The sequence below is a fragment of the Cupressus sempervirens genome, chromosome 4 (genome assembly GCF_028749045.1).
Source record: "Cupressus sempervirens isolate cs-2001-9-10 chromosome 4, ASM2874904v1, whole genome shotgun sequence".
NCBI lineage: Eukaryota > Viridiplantae > Streptophyta > Pinopsida > Cupressales > Cupressaceae > Cupressus > Cupressus sempervirens.
In genome coordinates, this window is record NC_143121.1 from 489,588,110 (window position 1) to 489,608,264 (window position 20,155).

Below are 20,155 nucleotides of genomic sequence, written 5' to 3' on the forward strand. Positions count from 1 at the left end.
AAGGGGAAATTAGGAGAGTTCCAAATAGCTCTAGATACAACTAAAATTTCAAGTTAGTCGTTGTTTTATATTGCAAAATCCCCTAAAACCATTGATTCATATTAAGGATCCTTATAGAAGATCACCTTGTACACACCCTAGTCAACATTGAATTAAAATCAAATTATACAAGTTGACAAGGAAATGATCTTATAGATCATTTTTTACATTATTTCTAGGGAGGCAAACTATTTAATGATCCTAGTTCCACAATAATTGTAAGTGTTTGTAAGATCTTGTGTTTAATCTTGATGAGATGAAATAGGGAACCTAGAGATTAATTTGGATGATACCATCCCATCAGACACAATCAAAGAGAAGGAAACAATGAACATCAACAACTACATGAAAAATATCACGAGGAAAATAATCCTGACAACCATATTGAGGAATAATGTGAAAAAACACATTGATGAAGATAAAGAAGAACAATAGAAAAACCATAATGAGAAACAAGTAAACCATAACGAGGAAAACATGGGTGACCAAAATGTAAATGAATAGCTTGATAGGACATTCCAATATCCTATATATATAAATAGGTAGAATGATAAGCCAGCAACTAAAAACATTTTTCTAGCCAATTTGCCAAAATTTAGAGAGAATTTTTTTGAAGATCCTAATCAATTCCTTTTTGAGTTTAAAGTCCTCTGTCAAACCTATGACTATACCATCGATGATAAGAAGTTGAAGCTTTTCCCTTCAAAATTTAAGGAATCTTCTTTGAGGAAAACAAAAGATGAAAGTTTGGAGGACTATGCTGATAGGTTTTAGTTTCTTCATACAAGATATGGAGATGGTTTAATTGAATATATCATGAAAACAATCTTCTTGAAAGGTATTGATGAAGATTATAGAGATTCTCTTAATCTCATGGGAAAGGGAGACATAAACAAACTAAACTTAAATGGGATAATTGATATCTTTCAAAACTATTCTAGGACTAGACATAGTGTAAGAGGTTCTAGGAGAAAGGAAGGAAAACCAAATGTAACATAGGTAATTGAGGAGATAGAAAACCTTAAAATTGATATTCTTTTACATTCGAATAGTCATAAAAAAAGAACAACGTTGAGCCATTGGGTGTTTACTATTCAAAGTGTAGAGGAAAACATTTAATAAGAGAGTTTCTATTGAATAATGTTGACATTTGTGCCATATATGATAGGCCCCATGATACCAAATCCCATAAACTGTTGTTAGAAATAAAATGTTAGTTGAGTATAATTGTAGAAACCAACCAAGACCCAAATTATGTAGGTTAGAGGGGAAAAAACTAGGGAAAATTTGTCACAAGAAATAATTGAAATAATCAAAATGTGTGGATCAATAAAAACTCTTGGAACAATCAAAACTAGAATAATCAAAATATTCCACATCCTAATATGCCTTGGGGAGCTCCTCCTTGGAAACAAAACCAATAGTAGAAAAATCACTGGCAACAAAATATCCCTCCTTAGCAAAATAGACATAATCAATACAATAAATGGAATTCAAATCAAGATAAAAATCCACCATGGTATCACAATCAGAATTTTAATAAATAATGGAGACCTAATCAGAATAATATGCAAAATTAGTTGAACGAGAAGGTAAACCAACCATAGCTACCAGTGCAACCTATCCTTGATAAAAAGAATAGGAAAAATAATGGTGTGGTTGCTAAACCTATTGGCCTTAACTTCATTGAGATAAATGATATTAATTTGAGAAATAAGATTATTCCATCGTTAGCCCTTGTCAAACTTTAGGAACAGGAGAGACATAAAGAATGGACTAAATCTATGATGAGAAAATGTCAATCAAACCAAACTAAATTAAATAAAGTGTTAGCATGAATGTTGATGGTATTCCTTTTGGGGGGTATCTTAAGCATTACTAAAGTATGTGGGAGATTATTAGTATGATTGACATATTGCATTCATGACTAAGTTTGTCATTAATGTCAACATAACAGTAATTATGTGAAGACTAGAAAAGTAGCAGATAGAGATTGAGGTCATATAGATGTAGAATTCATATCTAGGTCGAGTGTGGTTAAGGACGTGTTCTACATTCTATCTTGATGATGAGGTTAATTGTGCATGAAGTAAGGAGAAGATATGCTTGATTTAAAAATAGCAATATATAGACAAAGTATTTGAGAAGTAGTTTCTCATGAATGAATTGTATCTCCTAATAGAGATATAATCATGACATGTGAATTTAGACAATGGTAGAGGATAGTCTTAGGATGATGTCAGCAAGTGTGAAATGTCTAGAGTCGCACGTGTGAGAAGTTTTAAAGACTGTGAGCTGACAGTAATGTGTAATTATAATATAATTAATTATCTTAATATGGTCCTATTAAAATTAATTGGGAAACCATCAAGGTTGACTCAAGCAATTATTTTGAGGACACGGTATAAAGGAAGGATATTTTCCTTGTTTGAAATATGTATGAAGTGGGAAGTGTTTGAACAAGAGTAGAGTATTTGGTAAATGTGAGTAAGTGATCTAAGGGATTATTGGATGTGAAGTTGGTGATATGGTATCGAGATCAAAAAAAGAAGAGAAGTACAATTGGTAGGACAGAGGAAGAGGAAGTACAAGAATAGTTTAGTTCTATTATTTTACAAGGAATAATATAGAGATCAATTGGATAGTAAGTTCAATGGTCTTGACCCTGAAGCTATTTTGACAGTGGGTCCATTCACCTTCTACAACTCCTAAAAGGGTTGACACAACTCCTAACATAGTTGGAATCTCCTAAGGGGGATTTAAAGTCTCCTAATAGGGATTGATATCTATTGAATATATTTTATTAACTCCTAATAGGATACATCCTCTAACAAGAAATATTTATATTAGTAAATTATTTTGTGGGTACCATCCCAACTAGAGTTTTCCCTCTAATCAAGGGTTTCCCTAGTTAACATATCTTGTGTTATTGTGTACGAGTATCTTGTTACAGTTGCTTGTTATATTGTTTACATGCATAAGAATTAATAAGGTTGATAATTGTTATAATAGTTGGAAAACAAATTCACCCCCCCCCCCCCCCCCCCCCCTCTTAGTTATATTGGTTGACTTTACTTTCTAACAATTGGTATTAGAGCATGAGGTCCTTGAAGAGAAAGCTTAACATCTTTGGGCGATGAATGGCAAGTGACTTTAGGAAAGAAATTACTAAGTTTGATGGAGTTAACTATTATAGCTAGAAGGAAAAGATGAAGACTCATCTCTATGTATGGGCCCATGATATTTTCTCTTGACAAAGAGTGACGAAGCAATTGTGGAATAAAGCAAGCTTGAGGAATGTGGTGAAGTAGAAAAAGATTTTTTTATGTGTAATATACGAGCTAGAGAAGCATTATTGATAGCTCTTCCTGAAAATGAATACACTCACGTAAGATATTTGGAGACGTCTGATAAAATTTGGAAAGATTTTGAATCTAATATTTAAGAAGATAAGCATGCTAAAAGAATAAGATTATAGAATTGGATATATTTGTTTCAAGATGATAGACTGATGGAAGATGAATTTGTAAGAAGCTATATTGGTAGAATATCTAAGATTTTTGTAGGAATTAAATCTTGTAAAGGATCTAAAGAAGAAGATGAGATTGTATGGAAGATTTTGAAAATTTGACACCATCATTCAAGCAAGTAGCATAGATGCATGAACTTTTGATACCCTATACTAAGAAGTTCACCAGGGAGACTTTGCTTGGAAGATTGGAAGCAACAAAGTCAAGTTTGAGTTAGTCTAGAGAATTAAACAGAGTAGAGATAGCTTTTAGTGCATTAAGTGTTCATCCTTGTTTATCCATAAGTGCAAGCACCCATGGAGATTATGCTAGCAACAACAGATCTAGATCTGAAGTAGACAAAAATATTGAAGAAGGTATAGCCTTGCTTGTGAGAAGAGAACTAGATGGTATGAAAATTTTTAAATGTTGGAATTGTAATGAATTTGGTCATTATGCTTCTACATGTTCTAAAAGAGAGAGAAAAGTATAACATAGATTTCAAGCCTAAAAACTGTGAGACTGCTTGTATGCAAATGAAGATGATGAATATGAGGAAATAGTTCAAAGTGAAAGTGATGATGAGTTAGGATTTATGGCTATAAAAGACAAAAGTTCTAAAATTGAAATTAGAGACAAAAAAGCCCTAGTTTATCAAGTTGAAAAGAAATCTGATTGGTATAGATAGTGGATGTTCACATCATTGACCTGGTGATATGCATATGTTTGTTAAATACATAGATCATGATGGAGAAATTTTTACAGTTGGTAACAATGTAGCTTGTCACATCACAGTGATATAATCCATTACTCTTGATGGAAAGACTAACAATGATGAATTGTATTTTGTTGATGGTTTCAAACATAATATGTTGAGTGTTGGATAGTTGGTTGACAAAGGTTATCAGTTGCAATTTACTGAGAAGACCTGGATTATCAAAGATAAGGATGGTAAGCTGAATGGAATAGGTTCAAGATCTAGATGTAATGTGTTTCAATTGAATCCTACTTAGATGACTTGTTTGGTTTGAAAAGTGGATAATAGTTAGTTGTGGCATAGAAGGTTTTTCATATAAATTAGAGATTTGCCTAGAATTATAAAGATTGCTAATGTTGTGTGCAAGGAATGTATAATGGATAAGCTAAAGAAGGTTTCATTTCCTAGGAAGAAGTTCACTACTATAGAGAAGTTGGTGATTGTTCATATAGACTTGAGCAGCCCTACCATAACAAGAGGATTATATGCAAAAAGGTACTTTATGATTTTTGTTGATGATTTCACTAGAATGATGTGGGAAGAATTTCTTAAAGAAAAATATGAGGCATTTGAAAAGTTTAAGATATCTAAGAACAACATTGAGAATGAATCTAGTGTAAAGATTAAGTGTTTGAGATTAGATAGAAGTGGAGAGTTTACTTCTAGAGAGTTTAACATGTTTTTTTGAAGAATATAGAATTAAGAGACAATTATCATCACCCAAGACCCTTGAGAAAAATAGGATAGAAGAAAGGAGGAACAAATCTATATCAAAGGCAACAAGAGAAATGGTGTTTGTGAATGATGTATCCAAAACATTTTGGAGGGAAGTAGTTAGTACAATAGTATATATAAACCATGAACATAGCGTAGATCGGAAATGGTGATGACATGAAGAAATAGAAGTTTTATTAGCCCTTTTTGTGAACATTTGTTTATAACATATTGAACTTTATCATCCTTTAGTATAAATGTTTTGAACTTCTGATGTATAAAGTATGGACATAGGGCATAAAATGATAATCAAAATTATATTTAAAAAGGGGTTCATTTTGTGGTAAAAATCTTTCTTCATGAATGTTTGATATGGGTAGATCTTCTTACAGCTGAAGAGATTGCAAAAATTGTTAGTTGAATAATTAATGCCTTTTCTCTAAAACTAATAAATGAAAATAAATGTTTGCAGGAAGTCTTGTGTGTATTAAGTGTTGATCGTAGGATACAAGCTGAGCGGGAGTTAAATGAACTACAAAGGAATAGCGCTAAAGCATTGATGACATTAAGGAGAAGCGTTATGACACCGTTGCAGCTAGAAGACTTGGCAACAAAGTCAGAAGGGACCTTTTTTAATGACTAACCAAGCGGGACCTGATAAAGCAGTCGAGCAAGGAAGTAAGCATCAATGCAATTAGTTAAACATGAAAAGTATGATACCTGGATTCCTAGAAAGCTATTTGAAGATAGATAAATGAGAAAATCTAGCATTTTCTATGATCTCTATATTTGTGGGGAATTTAAGGGAGAATTAATGTCTTTCCAATTACATGTTTGCAGTCTTAAAGTTGTAACTGACTTTCCTTCATGAGGAAGTCGTAGTTTTAGGAGTTTGTTGTTCTTCCCTCTAAATAAGACCTCGTCTGTGTCTATGAGGTTAAGTAGTTGATAGAAAGACAGAGTTGATAGACATCTTACTATTTTTCCTAAGTTATTGTAATACTGCATATTTGATGAATGCATGCCTTTGTTGAGTTTCTACACTTTTATTTGAGTTTTTCTTTCCTTTATTCTTCTGTGGGGGCCCACATGGAAGGTGGAGTTTTACTTTAGTAAGTAGGAGTTAAACTCAATTTTCTAAGTTAAAGTTAAAAATTGATGTTCCTACAGCCACTGGAAACAGAACCAGTCACTATTCCTGCAGTAGTAGGTGCATAGATATATGGCTAAATAATTAGAATTTCCTTCCAAGTATTTGATAGTAATCTTTCCTTTGGATGAACTAGATTTCCTTAATAGTTATTGCATTCAAAGTAGTAGTGACTTTTAGTGAAAACTATAGCATATACTTTGCAGACATCATCTCAAGTTCACGCTCCCAGATTGACATTTGATGAAAATCAGCATAGTACTTTGGTGGTAAGGGATGTCCAATCTTGCAACTAAAAGGGTGTTATATTGATTAGACAAATGGTACAAACAAGACTCCTAATGAACTATGTTTTGGTCATACAACCTCAGTAAAGTATTTTAGATTTTTTTGAAGTAAGTGTTACATTAAGAGGGATGATGACATTGGTAAGTTTGATCCAAGAAGTGATGAAGGTATGTTTCTTGGTTATTCATTGAAAAGAAAATCTTATGAATGTTTTAATCATAGAACTATGATAATTATTGAGTGTGCAAATGTGAAAGTGGATGAAAATTTTGGAGTTAAAGAAAGGATAATGGATTATAATTTTGATGAGGAGGAGATAATCCTAGATCTATTAGACATAATGTTGAAGTTTTCTTTGAGACTAATAATGATTTTTAGAATGTTGTACAAACTATTGACCAAAGAGGAGAACATAGAAAAGAACCAAGAGAAGATATTAGATTCGAGATAGAAACTCCTACACCTAACAAGAATTTGGAAATAAATTACCCCGCAAAGAAGATTATTGGAAGAAAAGACAAAGGAGTAATGACAAGAAACAAAGTGCATGAGAAATTATGTTTGATTTCTCAAGTTGAACCTAAGAGCATAGATGAGGCATACAAGGATGGTCATTGGATTCAAGCAATAAACGAAGAACTAGATCAAATTGTGAAGAATGAGACATGGGAACTAGTTCCTAAGCCTAAAGACAAGAAATGTTATAGGAACTAAATGGGTATTCAAAAATAAAATATAAACAAGGAGAAGTTGTAAGGAAAAAAGCTAGATTGGTATGTAAAGGATATTCACAGCAAGAAGCTATAGATTATGAAGAAATATATACCCAATAGTCTAAATGGAAGTAGTAAGAATGTTCTAGGCTAATGCAACAAGTAAGAAGTTTAAAGTGTATCAATTGGATTTTAAGTCAGCCTTTCTCAATGGAGAACTTGAAGAAGAAGTCTGCATTGAGTAGCCTAAAGGATTTCCTTTGATAGAAGAAAAAGGATATGGTATGCAGATTGAAGAAAGTATTGTACGGTCTAAGGCAAGCACCTAAAACCTGGTATAAAAGATTGGATAAGTATTTGGTAAAACTTGAATTTGCTAGAGGTACAAAAAATAGTAACTTGTATTTGAAAGAAATTGAAAATGGTTTGTTAATTGTTGTGATATTTGTTGATGTCATAATCTTTGGAGGTAATGGTGAAGCAAGTGATAAGTTTGCTAAAGATATGACAAATAAATTTGATATGAGTATGATTAGTGAGATGATTTTTTTTCCAGGTTTATGGATTATGCAAAATAGTGATGGTATTTTCATGTCTTAGGCTAAGTATTTGAAAGACTTGTTGAAATATTTGGCTTGGAAAGTTGTAAACCTATTGGTAGACCAATGCTAACTAGTTACAAGTTATCTAGAAAAGATGACACACCTACAATTGAACAAAAGAAGTACTGATCAATGATTGAGAGTTTGCAATAATTGATTCACACTAGACTAGATATAGAAAATGTAGTTAGGATAGTAGCAAGATTTCAAGCTGATCCTAAGGAATCTCATTATGTAGTAGTAAAGAGGATATTCAAATATTTGAAAATTACACTTGATTATGGATTATGGTATGATAGATCAAGTGATTTTACTTTATGTGCTTATACTGATGTAGATTGGGTAGGCACTATGGATGATAGAACAAGCACTAGTGGTGGAGTTTTCCTTAGAGGAAGATTGGTTTCTTGGCTAAGCAAGATACAAGATTGTATTTTACAGAGTATAGTAGAAGAAGAGTATGTGGCAACAACAAACAATTGTAATAAGATCATGTGGATGAAGTAGACACTGAAGAATATTGGGATAGATTTTTTAGAACCTTTTATCAGACATTGTGATAACACAATTTTAGTGAGTATGCCTAAGAATATTGTATTGCATTGTAAGACTAAGAATATATCCATTAAGTATCATGTTTTCAGAGAGAAAGTTGTAGAGAAAAAAATCAAATTGGAGTATGTAAGTACAAAAGATCAGATTGCAGATATCATTACAAAGCCTTCTTTTGATTACCTGCAAGATATTCTTGGGGTTATGCCCCTATTTACTTCTAAGTAGATGATGCAGAGGTTGCATCACTCTAGTGGTACATAGAACTATTACTTAACTGGACCGAATTTTGATGTTTCCTATATGGGAGAGTATTTGAGATGAGTAGGAGTCATTAAGGAATCTTAGTAGTTGATTTAGAAAAATTTCTTTAAATACTTGAGCTGATTGAAGACTTGGAGCAAATGATTGACATAATGAAGCCTTTTTCATTGATACCAATAGGGGAGGCTATATATCTAAAGCATCTCCTATGTATGAATGAGGGAAAAGAGATTGGATGAATGGGAGAGAGTGTGAATGGGAATTATCATGAATGGGGGAGATCCTCTAATATAGGAGAGATTGATCAATGGGGGAGAAATTAAGATCTCCTATGCATGAGTAAGAGAAAGTATTATTGTTGTCAATAGGGAGTAACATTGAATGGGGGAGAAGTTGAGAGTTGTTTAGTGTGAACAATTGATGATGATCCTCTAGTGAGGTTTAGATTTGATTGATGAAGAGGATTTTAAAAGAAGAGAATAGTAGCTATAATAGCAAAGTTTTGTTTTGGTATTCTTGGAACTTAGATGTTTTTCATGTATGTTTCCATTAATACCAAAGGGAGAGATTGTTAGCATGAATGTTGATGGTATTCCTTTGGGCAAGTATCTTGAGCATTTCCAAAGCCTGTGGGAGATTTTTAGTATGATTTACAAGTTTCATTCATGACTGTGGTTGTCATCAATGTCAACATAACAATAATTCTGTGAATACTAGTAAAGTAGAAAACAAAGATTGAGGCTGTACAGACAAAGAATTGATGTTTAGGTCAAGTATGATTAAGGAAATGTTCTACACTATGTCTTGATGATGAGGTTAAGTGTGCATCAAGCAAGGAGAAGATATGCATAAGATATGCTTGATTTACAAAGAGTAGTATACAGATAGAGTATCTGAGAAGTAGTTTCTAATGAATGGATTGTATCTCCTAATAGAGATAGAATTGTGACATGGACAGTTAGATAGTGATAGAAGATATTCTAAGGATAATGTTAACAAGTACGCAAGGTTTGGAGTTGAACGTGTGAGAAGTTGTAAAGACTATGAGATGAAAGTGTTGTGTAATTGTAATATAATTAATTATCTTAATGTAGTCCTATTATAATTAATTGAGAAATCCTCAAAGCTGACTCAAGTAATTTTTTGAGGACATGGTATAATGGAAGGATATTTTCTTTGTTTAAAATATTTATGAAGTGTGAAGTGTGTGAAAAAGAGTAGAGTATTTGGGAAATGCGAGTGAGAGATCCAAGGGATTATTGGATGCAAAGTTGGTGATTTGGTATCGAGACTAGAAAAAGAAGAGAAGTTTGGTTGACAGGACAGAGGAATAAGATGTACAAGTACAATTCATTTCTATTATTCTACAAGGAATAATATAGAGACTAGTTGGATAGTGAGTTCAGTGGTCTTGCCCTTGAAGCCATTTGGACAATGGGTCCATCTACCTTCTATAACTCTAAATAGGATTGGCACAACTCCTAACAGGGTTGGAATCTCCTAAAAGGGATTCAAGGTATCCTAACAAGGACTTATATGTACTAAATATATTTCATTAACTCCTAATAGGGATTGATATGTACTGAATGTATTCCATTAACTCCTAACAGGGTCCATCCTCTAACAAGGAATATTCATATTAGTGCATCATTTTTTGGGTACCATCCCCATTGGGGTTTTCCCTCTAATCAAGGGTTTCCCTAGTTAACATAGCTAATGTTATTGTGTATGAGTATCTCGTTATGGTTGCTTGTTATGTTGTTTGTATGCATAAGGATTAATAAGGTTGATAATTGTTATGATAGTTGGATAACTGATTGCATCCCCTCACCTTTTCCAACATAGTTCCCTACACCCGATCCCCTTATTAAAGTTGTGAAAGTGGGCCCTACTATTCTAAGGGCAGGGACACAATTTCTAGTGAGTGATGGATGGAGCCACTTTCTAGTGATGGATGTGTTCTACCATAGAATAGTAGGGTGTTGATCAGCAACACATGGCATCCATCCCTCAAGCCTCCCTAGTTATATTGGTGGACTTTACTTTCTAACTTAAAGCACCATATCTTGGGAGATTAAAGAAGGAACAAAAAGCTCTAGATAGCTCCAGAGATGATCATGATGGAATATTAAAGTCACAACTTTTGAGGGAATTAAAAAAGATCAACATTGAAATTCTAGTTTTGCAAACTATTAAAGATATTCTTGAAATCAACAGTCTAGTCAAGACACTTTGCATCAAAATTATTTGAAGGAAAACTAAGATGCCTCATGTTACTTAGATATGAGACAATATAAGTGATGTATTAGCTAGGAGATTATTATGAAAAGTATAGTGATCGAAGAACCCTTGCGATTACCTTCAAAATTGGGAAAGTAGAAATTCCCAATAATTTAATTGATATGGGAGCTAATATGAACATCATTACTATTGATGTTGTAAAATATTTGGGATTTACAGACATACAACGTGCATCAATTGTAAGGTTGATCACTACACAACTAAACCTAAGGGGAGCCTAGAAGATGTTTTTGTAACAATAGAAAATGAGACTATCCTACAAATTTTCTAGTTTTAAAAGATAGGAAAAAGGATGTAGGATATCCCATAATCTTGGGAAGGCTATGGATTTCAACAAGAGCAACCTTTATAGACTGTAGATTAGGTGGTATGAAAATTTTGAATGGATTAAAGAAAAAAGAGTTATCACTATTTCTAGTAGCTAAATTGACTTTGATAGAAAATTCACCTTTTCGGGTGGATAATGGAATGGAGTCTGAAGGAGATGGAGTGGCTAATTTGGAAATGATAACATTAAGGGAAGATTTGAAGGAATTTCAAGGATTTGTGTAGAATGATTTACAAAAGGAAGATGGAAACGATGATTAAAAAGTGCATAAAAATGAGAATGATAATAATGCAATGTCATCTTTATATTATTCCTATAATGACATATGTCCTTTAAATTCACTAATGCAAGAGGTTCAAGATAGTGAAAAAGGAACTAAACATATTTTGATACAGAAAGACAAACCTTTGATCATAAATTCACAAATGACATGGACATAAGACAAGAAGCTTAAATAGGCGTTGACAAGACATACTCAAGCTTTTCTTGGGATTACCAAGATATGAAGGGTATACATCCTGATATTTGTATGCAACACATATAGAAAGACAATGTTAAGCCAATAAGACAAGGACAATGAAGGATAAATACTACTTTAAGGGATTTTGTTAAATAGTAGATTGAAAATTTGTTGAAATTAGGTTTATTTATCCAATATCAGATAGTCAATGGGTTTAAACCCCCATTGGTTATCATTCCTAAAAAGAATGGGAAATGGAGAATATGTGTTGATTATTGAGAGCTCAACAAAGCTACTAAAAAATACTATTTTCCATTACTGCTCATCAACCAAGTTTTGGATAGTCTTGCTAGTAGTAGTTACTTTTCATTCTTAGATGGGTTTAGTGGCTATAATCAAACACAAGTAGCTCTAGAAGATCAAGAAAAAACCACATTTAGTTGTCCTTGGGGTACATATTCCTATGGAGTATTTCCATTTGGATTATGTAATGCCCCAACTACATTTTAGAAAGTAGTTTTGACAATCTTTACAGATTTAACAACTTCTTGTGTGGAAGTTTATATGAATGATTTTATAGTCCATGGGAAAATTTTTGATGAATCCTTATAAATTTTTGAGAAATTTCTTCAAAGGTGTAAAGATCATAGTTTATCTATCATGAGCAATATTCTCTTATGATGAAAGAAGGGATTGTGATAGGTCATCATATTTCAAAAGAAGGAATAAAAGTTGACCTAGGGAAGATAGATATTATTCAACAAATTATTACACCTAAAAATCAAATTGATGTGAGAAGTTTTGTTGGACATGCAAGCTATTAAAGACAATTTATAGAAGGATTTAATAACATTTAGTAATAAAGATGGTCCTCTATTTAACCTTTTGAAAAAGGAATCAACTTTTGAATGGACAGATGACTATCTAGAATCTTTTGAATGGGTGAAGGAAGCATTGACTATTGCTCAAGTTATTAATGGCCCAAATTAGAATGGGCCATTTCACATTCATATCTATGCATCAAACTATTCCATATGAGATATTTCAGGACAAAATAATGAAAAAGGTAATATGCACACTATATACTACATAAGCCAAAAATTGAGCCCTCTGAAGAAGAACTACACTACAAGTGAAAAAGAGTTCCTTGCTATACTTTATACTATAAACAAATTTAGACATTATATAATAGGATATCAAGTGTTTATTCACACTGATCATTCTTCTACAATATATCTAATGAATAAAGCAATTGTGGGAGGTAGAATAATTAGATGTCTTTTATTATTGCAAGAATTTGATATAAATATCATTGACAAATTAGGTAAAGACAATGATGTTGCATATTTTCTATCGAGAATGGTTTTATAAAGAAAGAATCAACTAGTTAATGATTCATTTCAAGATGATCATTTTTTTTCTATGTATATGCACTAATTATGGTTTGAATAACTTGAAAATTATTTGGTTACAAGAAAATGTCCAATACACTTTACTAAAGAAGTTAATCAGGGAAAGTTATAGGTATGTATGGATATATGGTCTTTTGTTTAAAAATTATCTTGATTGTGTACTTCATCATTGTTTACAAGAAACTAACTATTCTAACATAATTCATGTTTTTCATAGTGCTCCTAAAGGGGATCACTATTTGGTCATGAGAAAAGTGCAGAAGATTCTTTGATTGGGCTTTTTTGGCCTACTAGAACCAAGGATGTTTTAATCTATGTGAAGTATTATGATGAATGCCAATATATGGGAAGACAAACTCCAACTACTAAGATGCCACTATTATCGCATATGGATTTGGAGTCATTTGAAAAATGTGGAATTGAATTTATTAGACCCATGCATCCACCTTCTAGAGGAAACTATTATATATTGTCTATGATAGATTATATAACCAAATGGTTTGAGGTCAAACTACTACCTATTGTAATCACCAAAAAATGGTTACTTAGACTATTAGCCCCCTTAGCATTTTGACTAAATTATTTAAATATTTTCCTAGACCAAGTCTCTAAAAATTAATTAACTTTATTTTAATCTTTAGTTTGATTATAATATCCTATGTCCATATTTGATTAAAAGAACATGTCCCCTTTTTATTAAATAAAGGACCCCATTCTTCCAAACAACTCTAATTTGCACACATAAAGTCTTTTTCCTATATACAAAGTAAAAAGAAAAGACTCTGTCTCGCATGAAAAGTCAACTCATTTCTATTGGAGAAGAAAATTGTGCACATGGATCATGCCAAAATTCAACCTCCACCCTTGATCATTTACCTATTTATCTTGATCTCCATCATTTGTACATCCTTAAAAGGGAGAGCTCCCTCCTCATCTAAGCATACCGATTTTGAGTTGAGCTATTGTTATGCTACATGTTTACTTATAGGTTTTCTTGGAGCATTTTGTGGAGAACTTTCTATCTTCTATCTTCATATTCTTGCATACTCATACTAGTTTAGTTAATTTGCATTAGCTTAGTTTTCCTTTATGTAATCGCATAGCTTATTTAGTTTAATTAGTATGGTTGTAATACTCTCATACTCTTAGCTTAGTTTCAACTTTGCATTTCATCCTATCATAGTTGCATTTTCATTGCATTCTTTGAGAATTTTTTGGCACTAGCATTCTTGCTATTGTCTAAAGAATCTCCCATTTCATGGTTTACTAGCAAGGGTTACATTTCTAAGGCTCAACTAAGAGTTAGCTTTATGCTTGTTTGTATGCCTTTTTCACTTCATGACTAGAGATATCTAAGTCACAATTCAAGCTTACCAACCAATGGAATACCTTGGATAGAAGGGTATAGAGGAGTGCACTTTCTTAGTATACATTTTTTGTGCTCACCATGGTTTGACCACCTTATCCTAAGTATCTTATTTAATTAAAAGAACCCTTTTTCCTTTTTAAATAAAATAAAAAGTCTCACTTCCAACTTATCCTAAGTGTGCACACATAAAACATTATTCCTATTTTAAAAAATAACAGGAAAAGACATTTTTGTCTACACATGAATGCACAACTTTCTATGTGAGATGAATCATTTATTTTTTAAATAAATTTAATTCTCCTCCACACATTTCTTTCCCTCTCAAAATTCATTTTTTATTGTGATTGGTGGAGATGATTGTGCACATGGATCACTCAAGATGCATTCTCCTCCCTTTATTATTCCTATTTTGCCTCTTAATTTCTACCATTTTTTTTTCTTTAAAAAAGAGGGCTCTCTTCTCATTCTCTAATCTTAGACTCTCATGCTAATGTTATGTTCCTGGTTTTCTTTGTAACTTTATGTGTTCACACTTAGGATAATGGTAGAGATTAAGATGTAAAAGAGGTATAACCAAGAGAGGAGAATGCATCTTGAGTGATCCATGTGCACAAGCATCTCCACCAATCACAACTAACACTTGACTTTTGAGAGGGAAATAAATGTGTGGAGGAGAATGAAAGTTATTTTTAATATATAATATTCATGTCACATAGAAAGTTGTGCATTCATGTGTAGAAAAAAATGTCTTTTCCTCTTATTTTTAAAATATGAATAATGTTTTATGTGTGCACACTTAGGATAAGTGAGAAGTGGTACTTTTTATTTAATTAAAAGGGAGAAGGTTCTTTTAATTAAATAAGAGACTTAGGATAAGGTAGTCAAACCATAGGTTTTAATCAAACAAATAGATTATGGATGGAGAATGCATCTTGCTTGCAAGAAATTCACCAAATGCATCTTGCTTGCGATGGAGAATGGGCACCAAAAATGTACACTAAGAAAGTGCACTACTCTAAACCCTTCTCTAATCTTAGACTCTCTCCTTTTTAAAGAAAAATAGATGGTAGAGATTGAGAGGAAAAAGAGACATAATCAAGGGAGGAGAATTCATCCTGAATGATCTACGTGCACAAGCATATCCACCAATGACAATCAACAGTTGACTTTTGAGAGGGAAAGAAATGTGTTGAGGAGAATTAAAGTTATTTTAAAAATAAAATATTCCTCTCACATAGAAAGTTGTGCATTCATGTGTAGACAAAAATGCATTTTCCTCTTACTTTTAAAATATGAATAATGATTTATGTGTGCACACTTAGGATAAGTGGGAAGTGGAACTTTTTATTTAACTAAAAGGGAGAAGGTTCTTTTAATTGAATAAGAGACTTAGGATAAGGTGGTTAAACTAGAGGTTATAATCAAATAAATAGATTATGGATAGAGAATGCATCCTGATTGTAATGGAGAATGGGTGCCAAAAATGTACACTAAGAAAGTGCACTCCTCTAAACCCTTCTATCCAAGGTATTCCATGGGCTAGAAAGCTTGAATTGTGGCTTAGTGCTCCCTAGTCATGGAGTGCAAAGACATACAAACAAGGATAAAGATAGCTTTCAATTGAGCCTTATGTGTGCACACATAGGATAAGTGGGAAGTGGTACTTTTTATTTATTTAAAAGGGAGAATGCTATTTTAATTAAATAAGAGACTTAGGATAAGGTGGTCAAACCATAGGTTATAATTGAATGAATAGATTATGGATGAAAAATATCTTGCTTGCAAGAAAGTCACCAAATGCATCTTGCTTGCGACAGAGAATGGGTGCCAAAAATGTACACTAAGAAAGTACACTCCTATAAACCCTTCTATCTAAGGTATTCCATGGGTTGGAAAGCTTGAATTACAACTTAGAGCTCCTTGGTCATGGATTGCAAAGGCATACAAACAAGCATAAATATTGCTCTTAGCTGAGTCTTAGAAATGCATCCCTTGCTAGTAAACCATGAAATGGGAGATTCTTTACATAAGAGAAAGAATGCTAGTACCAAATAATTATCAAAAAATGCAATGAAAATTCTATTATGCTAGGATGAAATGTAAAGATGCAACAAAGTTAAGAGTATGAGAGTATTACAACCATACTAATTAAACCAAGTAAACTATGATATTGCAAAAAGGAAAACTAAGCTAATGAAAATGAACTAAATTATTATGAGTATGTAAGAATATGAAGATAGAAGATAGAAGTTCTCTACAATTCACTCCAAGAAAACTTGTAAGTAAACCTACAACATAACAATAGTTCAAAATTAAGATCCTCAGATGAGGAGAGAGCTCTCCCTTTTAAGGGTGTAAGGATGGTTGAGATCAAGATCAAGAGGTAAATGATCAAGGGTGGGTGTTGAATTTTGACATGATCCATGTGCACATTCATCTCCTCCAATAGAAATGAGTTGACTTTTCATTTGAGACAAAGTCTTTTCTTTTTAATTTGTAAATAGGAAAAGGACTTTATGTGTGCACATTAGAGTGGGTTGGAAGAATGGGGTATTTTATTTAACTAAAAGGGGAAATGTTCTTTTAATCAAATAAGGACTTAGTATATTATAGTCAAACTATAGGGTAAAATCAAATAAAATCATTTTTAGAGATTTGGTCTAAGAAAATATTTAAATAATTTAAGCCAAAATGTTGAGAATGGGGATAATAGTCTAAGTGACCATTTTTAGGTGATTACATTTGCTCCTCTTTGACTAATGTGTGATCGATATAGGAATGCATTATGTCAAACAATAAAGAAGCCATGTAGGTAGAAACAAATAGAGAGATATGATTTCAAAGAGCAAAAATGCAGAGTGAGAGAGCAAGTCCTAAATGCACAGCCGAGTAGTAACAATACTAAACACTAGGAGAAAGAGATGATAATAGAGCTCATGAAAAACAAATAGATCGAGGGAAAATGGAAAATTCAAGCATATGCTCTAGAGAAATAGATAGCCATAGCAAGTAGGAAATGATAGAATATTCCTGCCTCCTCAAGATAGAATGCCCCATTTTGACTAGAGTTGACCAAGAAGGGCAAAGTATTAAAAAATAGTTCAAATTAAGTAGGAAGATGATATATAAGTGAAATGAAATGAATTAAAATAGGTAAGAAGTGTAGAAATGATGAAGACACAAAGAAATGATGATGCCCCAATGAAGATTCGAAGATTAGACCTCAAATGGTCAGCTAAGTGCATAAAAGAAGAAACAATTTTAAAATGTGATTTTGTTCATTGAGATGAAGTCTGATTTTGATTTAAATCCGAAAAATGGATCTAGGATATCAAAATTAGCAAAGGATGCAATTTTCATAGAATTTTGAGGAGTTTGAAAAATGGATCAAAATTGGGTCAAAGGACTATATAAGGGGTCCAAGGGTAATTTTAAACTAATTTTGTCTTTTTTAAATTTGAGAGCTTTGAGTGATCCAAGAGAGATAGTGATGGCTTTGGTAGGTATTTTGACTCATTGACACTTATTTGAGTGCAACTGGTTGCACAACTAGCCTCTAGAGTATGAGGCCTCAGTAAGTTATCCAAATTTTTGAGCTCTTTGGTCATTTATTGCACACTTTAACACATTTTAATGCATATTTTTAAATAGTATTGAACAAAATATCATGCGATAATTTAAAAGTATCTCACACTAGTTATAGATTCTATTGTATGATACTTCTTTCAATGTTATTGTATTGCACATATTTTCTGACAAGTATCGTATGTGGGACACCTATTATTAGTCACACGACACAAAAGTATTGGACTTATGAGAAGTATCATACCACTATTGTAAAAAGTGTTGTAGAGTTAATTTTTGAGCATTTTGACATGTTTAGGAGTAGAATGTGATCATATTACCTTTTTTTTCTTACATGCTTAGTTGTTTGTAGCTATATTTGAGCCATCATGATGGGTATTGATGTGCTTTTGATTCTTGTTTGTGTCATGCAGTTAGTTTTTCCAGCATTTCTTATAAGAACCCCCAAGGTGGTGGGGTTACGAGTCATACAACATCTAGATGACGATAAGATCATAGTACTAGAGACCATGCACTTTGGTTGATTATTGCATATGCCCCATATCCGAGCGAACCATGGCCTATTGACAATGTTGGAAAAGAGGTGGCATAGTGAGCATAACACCGTTCATTTTCCCACTTGTGAGGCCGCATTCACTCTCAAGGATGTGTATCTCATACTTTGTGTACCATGCCACAATGTTCTGGTGAGTATGAGATTTTCACTTTTGGTTCTTGATTTCCATATGAGGTGTACTAACATGAGCGTGCATGTCACACGTTTATTATGATTAGATCCTGATAGAGGGGAGATTAGCAATGTAGTAGTTATTTGAAGATGTTACCATCCTAGATCAACACCTAACTTGGGAGCACTAGATAGATCAGTACGAGGATCAGTATCCCATAGCATACCTTATATGTTCTCTAGTAGCCCAAGCCCTGGTCACAGATAAGAGCTAGATGAGCTTCCCTTTGCATTGGGGGCAATTAGTGGCAGATCTAATTAGGTAGCCTTAGATGATGGCATGGGGACCAACAATCCTCACATACATGTACCATGAGTTGCATGAGATTTCATATCAGGAGGGGAGGACATGGGCCTACTATGCAATTTTGGCCCAAATTTAAGCATGAGAGCAAATATAAGTGGTGTGACTGCAAGTACAACCTAGGGAGTGAGGACATCCCTATTACTATAGATATATTAGCTTCATCACATAGTCCCATAGTGGAGATGTGACTTATTACTAGAGACTCTTTGATGAGTTTTCCTCATTTGTGTGGAGGTCATATAGATATTGATATAAATAGTATGTGAGGTGGTTTGATGCATGGGAGTTGGAGTACATGTTCTATACAAGACCATTCATGGGTAGGCATTTGGAGAAGGTGGAGTGGTTTTTCATTAGCTGAGTGTGGAGATAGTTTTGGTGTTGATAGGGTGTATCTATAGAGACTACCACATTTGGCCACTTCAAGGGTGAAGAGGATCAAGAATGGTTTCTCATGTTGGATTATTAGGAAGCCCTAAGGCATACTACAACTCTATAATGGGAGGCATGTGACTATAGTCCTAATGTCTCAAATGTAGAGACACCCATTTCCCTAGTTTACTAGACTAGATGCATTACCTCATATAGGAGGCCAAGAAAGGGATGGTGGAGATAGAGGAGGCAATGATGACAAAGGAGTTAGATAGATGGAGGTTGGGAGAAGCTCTTGGGGATCTATAGGGAGACAAACATAGTTGCGGACCTAGGCTATGAGAGGGGAAGAGGAAGAGGAGGTTGATGTGCAGGAGGAGGAGGAGAGGTTGGTTAGGCATTGGAGGGTGGAGAGGGTAGAGCTTAAGAAAGAGTAGCCTATGGGAGGAGATGGGGAGGATCCAAGGGATGCTTGGATTTGGGCATTGGAGGCATAGGTACAAGGGTCAACGATGACCATAGAAGTCAGAGACTAGAAGTTGGTGAATGCGAGGGATGAGGTCTATAGGTGAGAGTGAGCTTTGAGAGATGATCTAGCAGAGGCTCATCATGAGGTGGAGCGAGAGGGACTGAGAGCAACATATTATCATGGAGTCTACATTGTTGTAGTTCTTGTAGGTTAGCGAGTGTGTCATGTACCTGAATT